An 8,779-nucleotide genomic window follows, 5' to 3' on the forward strand; every position below is an offset into this window, starting at 1 on the left:
AGCAAACGAACTTCACAATCTTGTGCTACGCTTAAGATTGGGTCTTGTCCATCACATCATTCTCCTAATGATGTGATCCCGTTATCAATGACATCCAATGTCCATGGTCAGGAAACCATAACCATCTATTGATCAACGAGCTAGTCAACTAGAGGCTTACTAGGGACATGTTGTGGTCTATGTATTCACACATGTATTACGGTTTCCGGTTAATACAATTATAGCATGAACAATAGACAATTATCATGAACAAGGAAATATAATGATAACCATTTTATTATTGCCTCTAGGGCATATTTCCAACAGTCTCCCACTTGCACTAGAGTCAATAATCTAGTTCACATCGTTATGTGATTAACACTCATAGTTCACATCTCCATGTGACTAACACCCGAACAGTTTACTAGAGTCAATAATCTAGTTCACATCGCCATGTGATTAACACCCAAGAGTTTACTAGAGTCAATAATCTAGTTCACATCACCATGTGTTTAACACTCAATGAGTTCTAGGGTTTGATCATGTTATGCTTATGAGAGAAGTGTTAGTCAACAGGTCTGCAACATTCAGATCCGTGTGTTCTTTGCAAATCTCGATTTCATATTGTAGATGTTGCTACTATGTTCCACTTGGAGCTATTCCAAATGGTTGCTCCACTATACGTATCCGGTTTGCTACTCAGAGTCATCCGGATAGGTGTTAACGCTTGCATCGACATGAAAAATCAGAGAGAAGGATTCGTTGCGTTTTACGATACGGAGCCGCCGCCGAGCTCTAAAACCTCTCGGGAGGGCTGATCTGGAGTCCGTTCGGGGCTCCGGAGAGGGGAATCTGTCACCATCGTCATCATCAACCATCCTCCATCACCAATTTCATGATGCTCACCGCCGTGCGTGAGTAATTCCATCATAGGCTTGCTGGACGGTGATGGGTTGGATGAGATTTATCATGTAATCGAGTTAGTTTTGTTAGGGTTTGATCCCTAGTATCCACTATATTCCAAGATTGATGTTGCTATGACTTTGCTATGCTTAATGCTTGTCACTAGGGCCCGAGTGCCATGATTTCAGATCTGAACCTATTATGTTTTCATCAATATATGAGAGTTCTTGATCCTATCTTGCAAGTCTATAGTCACCTATTATGTGTTATGATCCGTTAACCCCGAAGTGACAATAATCGGGATACTTACCGGTGATGACCATAGTTTGAGGAGTTCATGTGTTCACTATGTGTTAATGCTTTGGTCTGATACTGTATTAAAAGGAGGCCTTAATATCCCTTAGTTTCCATTAGGACCCCCCTGCCACGGGAGGGTAGGACAAAAGATGGCATGCAAGTTCTTTTCCATAAGCACGTATGACTATATTTGGAATACATGCCTACATTACATTGATGAATTGGAGCTAGTTCTGTGTCACCCTAGGTTATGACTGTTACGTGATGAACCGCATCCGGCATAATTCTCTATCACCGATCCATTGCCTACGAGCTTTCCATATACTGTTCTTCGCTTATTTACTTTTCTGTTGCTATTGCTATCATCACTACAAAATACCAAAAACATTACTTTTGCTATCATTACCTTTTGCTATCGTTACCACTACTATCATATTACTTTGCTACTAAATACTTTGCTGCAAATATTAAGTTTCCAGGTGTGGTTGAATTGACAACTCAGCTGCTAATACTTGAGAATATTCTTTGGCTCCCCTTGTGCCGAATCAATAAATTTGGGTTGAATACTCTACCCTTGAAAACGGTTGCGATCCCCTATACTTGTGGGTTATCAATGCCTTTCCCCCTCATGCTAGCTAAACTCTTTGCACCAAGTAGAGATACTACTTGTGCTTCCAAATACCCTTAAACCCAGTTTTGCCATGAGAGTCCACCATATCTACCTATGGATTGAGTAAGATCCTTCAAGTAAGTTGTCATCGGTGCAAGCAATAAAAATTGCTCTCTAAATATGTATGACTTATTAGTGTGGGAGAAAATAAGCTTTATACGATCTTGTGATGTGGAAGAAATAAAAGCGACGGACTGCATAATAAAGGTCCATATCACAAGTGGCAATATAAAGTGACATTCTTTCGCATTAAGATTTTGTGCATCCAACCATAAAAGCGCATGACAACCTCTGCTTCCCTCTGCGAAGGGCCTATCTTTTACTTTTATCTCCTACCTTACATAAGAGTCATGGTGATCCTCACCTTTCCTTTTTACATTTTACCTTTTGGCAAGCACAATATGTTGGAAAGATCCTGGCATATATGGCTAATTGGATGTGAGTTTTCATGAACTATTATTGTTGACATTACCCTTGAGGTAAAACATTGGGAGGCAAAACTATAAGCCCCTATCTTTCTCTGTGTCCGATTAAAACTCCATATCCATAAGTATTGTGTGAGTGTTAGCAATTGTGAAAGACTATATGATAGTTGAGTATGTGGACTTGCTTAAAAGCTCTTATATTGACTCTTTCCTATGTTATGATAAATTGCAATTGCTCCAATGACTGAGATTATAGTTTGTTAGTTTTCAGTGAAGTTTATGATTCATACTTGAAATTGTGATTGCATTATTACTCTAGCATAAGAGATCATATGACAATAATTATATAAGCTGTTGTTCTAAGAATGATCATGATTCCCTCATGTCCATATTTTATTTTTATCGACACCTCTATCTCTAAACATGTGGGCATATTTTTCAATTTCGGCTTTCGCTTGAGGACAAGCGAGGTCTAAGCTTGGGGGAGTTGATACGTCCATTTTGCATCATGCTTTTATATCGATATTTATTGCATTATGGGTTGTTGTTACACATTATGTCACAATACTTATGCCTATTCTCTCTTATTTTACAAGGTTTACATAAAGAGGGAGAATGCTGGCAGTTGGGATTCTAGGCTGGAAAAGGAGCAAATATTAGAGACCTATTCTGCACAACTCCAAAAGTCCTGAAACTTCACGGAAGTTATTTTCAGAATATATAAAAAATACTGAGCACAAGTACCAGAGGGGGGTCACTCACCAGCCACGAGGGTGGGGGCGCGCCCTACCCCCTGGGCACACCCCCCTGCCTCGTGGGCCCCCTGGTGGCCCTTCGATGCCCATCTTCTGCTATATGGAGTCTTTCGTTGAGGAATAAATCATAAGCAAGCTTTTTGGACGAGACTCCGCCGCCACAAGGCGGAACCTTGGCGGAACAAATCTAGGGCTCCGGCGGAGCTGTTCTGCCATGGACACTTCCCTCCGGGAGGGGGGAAATCATCGCCATCGTCATCACCAACGATCCTCTCATCAGGAGGGGGTCAATCTCCATCAACATCTTCACCAGCACCATCTCCTCTCAAACCCTAGTTCATCTCTTGTATCCAATTCTTGTCTCTAAGTCTGGGATTGGTACATGTGGGTTGCTAGTAGTGTTGATTACTCCTTGTAGTTGATGCTAGTTGGTTTACTTGGTGGAAGATCGTATGTTTAGATCCTATATGCACATTAATACCCCTCTGATTATGAACATGAATATGCTTTGTGAGTAGTTACGTTTGTTCTTGAGGACATGGGAGAAGTCTTGCTATTAGTAGTCATGTGAATTTGGTATTCGTTTGATATTTTGATGAGATGTATGTTGTCTCTCCTCTATTGGTGTTATGTGAACGTCAACTACATGACACTTCACCATTATTTGGGCCTAGAGGAAGGCATTGGGAAGTAATAAGTAGATGATGGGTTGCTAGAGTGACAGAAGCTTAAACCCTAGTTTATGTGTTGCTTCGTAAGGGGCTGATTTGGATCCATATGTTTCATGCTATGGTTAGGTTTACCTTAATACTTTTGTTGTAGTTGCGGATGCTTGCAATAGAGGTTAATCATAAGTGGGATGTTTGTCCAAGTAAGGGCAGCACCCAAGCACCGGTCCACCCACATATCAAATTATCAAAGTACCGAACGTGAATCATATGAACATGATGAAAACTAGATTGACTATAATTCCCATGTGTCCTCGGGAGCGCTTTCTTCTATATAAGAGTTTGTCCAGGCTTGTCCTTTGCTACAAAAAGGATTGGGCCACCTTGCTGCATTTTATTTACTTTTGTTACTTGTTGCTCGTTACAAATTATCTTATCACAAAACTATCTATTACCTATAATTTCAGTGCTTGCAAAGAATACCTTGCTGAAAACCGCTTACCATTTCCTTCTGCTCCTTGTTGGGTTCGACACTCCTACTTATCGGAAGGACTACGGTAGATCCCCTATACTTGTGGGTCATCAATTCTCATGGCTTTGAGAGACTCATTGATATCATGCTTAGGTGGACTAGATCTAAGTTTCGAAGAATCAATATCAAGAGAAATTATATCAACGTTCCTAGCCAACTCATCAATCTTAAGCAATTTTTCTTCAATCAAAGCATTGAAATTCTTTTGCGAAGTAATAAATTCTTTAATATGAGATTCAAAATCAGAGGGTATCTTATTAAAATTTTCATAAGAATTGTTGTAGGAATTACCATAAGGGCCATTTGCATTTCTGCCCCTAACTCGAACCACCTACTCAGATTTGCCCCTAATTTCAAAGCATGCTCAAATTTGCCCCTCTGCCGTTAAGTCACTACTCAGAAATTCCCTTCCGTCCAGTCAAAGGCCTTTGACCGTCAAAGGTCCATGTGTACTGTAGCAGACGGAAAGTGCTACAGTATTGGATGGAAAGTGCTACAGTACTGTACGGAAGGGCATTTCTGAGTAGTGACTTAACGGCGGAGGGGAAAATTTGAGCATGCTTCAAAATTAGGGGCAAAACTGAGTAGTGGGTTCGAGTTAGGGGCACATATGTAAATGTCCCTTACCATAATTATTAGAGGAATTACTAGGATACGACCTAGGATTAAAGTTTCCTCTATACGTGTTGTTTCCAAAATTATTCCTACCAACAAAATTCACATCCATAGATTCATTATTATTCTCAATTAAAGTGGACAAAGGCATATCATTAGGATCAGAAGAAACACTATTATTAGCAAATAATTTCATAAGTTCATCCATCTTTCCACTCAAAACATTAATTTCTTCTATCGCATGCACTTTCTTATTAGTAGATCTTTCAGTGTGCCATTGAGAATAATTAGCCATAATATTATCTAGGAGTTTAGTAGCTTCTCCTAAAGTGATTTCCATAAAAGTGCCTCCCGCGGCCAAATCTAAAAGATGTCTAGAAGCAAAATTCAATCCGGCATAAATTTTTTGTATAATCATCCATAAATTCAAACCATGTGTAGGGCAATTACGTATCATTAATTTCATCCTCTCCCAAGCTTGTGCAACATGTTCATGATCAAGTTGCTTAAAATTCATGATATCGTTTCTAAGAGAGATGATCTTAGCGGGAGGAAAATACTTAGAGATAAAAGCATCTTTGCACTTATTCCACGAATCAATACTATTTTTAGGCAAAGACGAAAACCAAGCTTTAGCACGATCTCTAAGCGAAAAAGGAAATAGCTTCAATTTAACAATATCATTGTTCACATCTTTCTTCTTTTACATATCACACAAATCAACAAAGTTGTTTAGATGTGTAGCGGCATCTTCACTAGGAAGGCCGGAAAAAGGATCTTTCATGACAAGATTCAGCAAAGCGGCATTAATTTCACAAGATTCAGCATCGGTAAGAGGAGCAATCGGAGTGCTAATAAGATCATTGTTGTTGGTATTAGTAAAGTCACACAATTTGGTATTATCTTGAGCCATCGTGACAAGCAAGCAATCCAACACACAAGCAAACAAGAGATGGGCAAAAAGAGGCAAATAGAGAAATAGAAGGAGGACAGAGAGAGAGGGCGAATAAAACGGCAAGGGTGAAGTGGGGGAGAGGAAAACGAGAGGCAAATGGCAAATAATGTAATGTGGGAGATAAGGGTTTGTGATGGGTACTTGGTATGTTCACTTTTGCGTAGACTCCCCTTGCTACCTCTTGAGCACTGCATTGGTTTTCCCTTGAAGAGGAAAGGGTGATGCAGCAAAGTAGCATAAGTATTTCCCTCAGTTTTTGAGAACCAAGGTATCAATCCAGTAGGAGGCCACGCACGAGTCCCTCGCACCTACACAAACAAATAAAATCCTTGCAACCAACGCAATAAAGGGGTTGTCAATCCCTTCACGGTCACTTACGAAAGTGAGATCTGGTAGATATGATAAGATAATATTTTTGGTATTTTTATGATAAAGATGCAAAGTAAAGAAAGCAAAATAAACGGAAAAGGAAAAAGGTTGTTGATAGAAGATTAATATGATGGAAAATAGACCCGGCGGCCATAGGTTCACTAGTGGCTTCTCTCGAGAGCATAAGTATTACGGTGGGTAAACATATTACTGTTGAGAAATTGACAGAATTGAGCATAGTTATGAGAATATCTAGGTATGATCATGTATATAGGCATCACGTCCGAGACAAGTAGACCGACTCCTGCCTGCATCTACTACTATTACTCCACACATCGACCGCTATCCAGCATGCATCTAGAGTATGAAGTTCAAAACAACAGAGTAACACTTTAAGCAAGATGACATGATGTAGAGGGATAACCTCATGCAATATGATATAAACCCCCATCTTGTCATCCTCGATGGCAACAATACAATACGTGCCTTGCTGCCCCTACTGTCACTGGGAAAGGACACCGCAAGATTGAACCCAAAGCTAAGCACTTCTCTCATTGCAAGAAAGATAAATATAGTAGGCCAAACCAAACTGATAATTCAAAGAGACTTGAAAAGATAACCAATCATACATAAAAGAATTCAGAGAAGATTCAAATATTGTTCATAGATAAACTTGATCATAAACCCACAATTCATCGGTCTCAACAAACACACCGCAAAAGAAGATTACATCGAATAGATCTCCACAAGAGAGGGGGAGAACTTTCTATTGAGATCCAAAAAGAGAGAAGAAGCCATCTAGCTAATAACTATGGACCCAAAGGTCTGAAGTAAACTACTCACACTTCATCGGAGAGGCTATGGTGTTGATGTAGAAGCCCTCCGTGATCGATGCCCCCTCCGTCAGAGCTCAGGAAAAGGCCCCAAGATGGGATCTCACGGGTACAAAAAGTTACAGCGGTGGAATTAGGGTTTTGGCTCCGTATCTGGTAGTTTGGGGGGAGCAACATGGGCCCCACGAGGGTGTAGGGCGTGCCTGGGGGGGTTAGGCACGCCCCCTACCTCGTGCCCTCCTAGTTGCTTTCTAGACGTAGGGTCCAAGTCCTCTAGATCATGTTCGTTCCGAAAATCACGTTCCCAAAGGTTTCATTCCGTTTGGACTCCGTTAGATATTCTCTTTCTACGAAACTCTGAAATAGGCAAAAAACAACAATCCTGGGCTAGGCCTCTGCTACCTCTTGAGCACTGCGTTGGTTTTCCCCGAAGAGGAAGGGATGATGTAGCAAAGTAGCATAAGTATTTCCCTCAGTTTTTGAGAACCAAGGTATCAATCTAGTAGGAGGCTACGCGCGAGTCCCTCGTACCTGCACAAAACAAATAAATCCTCGCAACCAACGCAAATAGGGGTTGTCAATCCCTATAAGGCCACTTACGATAGTGAGATCTGATAGATATGATAAGATAATATATTTGGTATTTTTATGATAAAGATGCAAAGTAAAATAAAGGCAAAGTAAATAGCAAAGGAAATAACTAAGTAGTAGGAGATCAATATGATAAAGATAGACCCGGGGGCCATAGATTTCACTAGTGGCTTCTCTCGAGAGCATAAGTATTGTACGGTGGGTGAACAAATTACTGTTCAGCAATTGACAGAATTGAGCATAGTTATGAGAATGTCTAGGTAGGATCATGTATATAGGCATCACGTCTGAGACAAGTAGAGCGACTCCTGCCTGCATCTACTACTATTACTCCACTCATCGACCGCTATCCAGCATGCATCTAGAGTATTAAGTTAAAAACAGAGTAACGCCTTAAGCAAGATGACATGATGTAGAGGGATAGACTCATGCAATATGAAGAAAACCCCATCTTGTTATCCTCGATGGCAACAATACAATACGTGCCTTGCTGCCCCTACTATCACTGGGAAAGGACACCGCAAGATTGAACCCAAAGCTAAGCACTTCTCCCATTGCAAGAAAGATCAATCTAGTAGGCCAAACCAAACTGATAATTCGAAGAGAATTGCAAAGATAATCAATCGTACATAAAAGAATTCAGAGAAGATTCAAATATTATGCATAGATAGACTTGATCATAAACCCACAATTCATCGGTCTCAACAAACACACCGCAAAAAGAAGATTACATCGAATAGTTCTCCACAAGAGAGGGGGAGAACATTATATTGAGATCCAAAAAGAGAGAAGAAGCCATCTAGATACTAACTATGGACCCGTAGGTCTGAGGTAAACTACTCACATTTCATCGGAGAGGCTATGGTGTTGATGTAGAAGCCCTCCGTGATCGATGCCCCCTCCGGCGGAGCTCCGGAATAGGCCCCAAGATGGGATCTCGTAGATACAGAAAGTTACGGCGGTGGAATTAGGGTTTTGGCTCCGTATCTAATCATTTGGGGGTACGTAGCTATATATAGGAGGAAGGAGTACGTCGGTGGAGCAACAGGGGGCCCATGATGGTGGAGGGCACGCCTGGGGTCTCATCCCGACAAGCATACTTATCAAAGCAATTATGTCTTCTCAAAATAACATGGCTAAGAAAGTTATCCCTACAAAATCATATAGTCTGGCTATGCTCTATCTTC

This window comes from Triticum urartu, chromosome 4A (genome assembly GCF_056163025.1).
Source record: "Triticum urartu cultivar PI428250 chromosome 4A, HENAU_Tu73, whole genome shotgun sequence".
Classification (NCBI taxonomy): domain Eukaryota; kingdom Viridiplantae; phylum Streptophyta; class Magnoliopsida; order Poales; family Poaceae; genus Triticum; species Triticum urartu.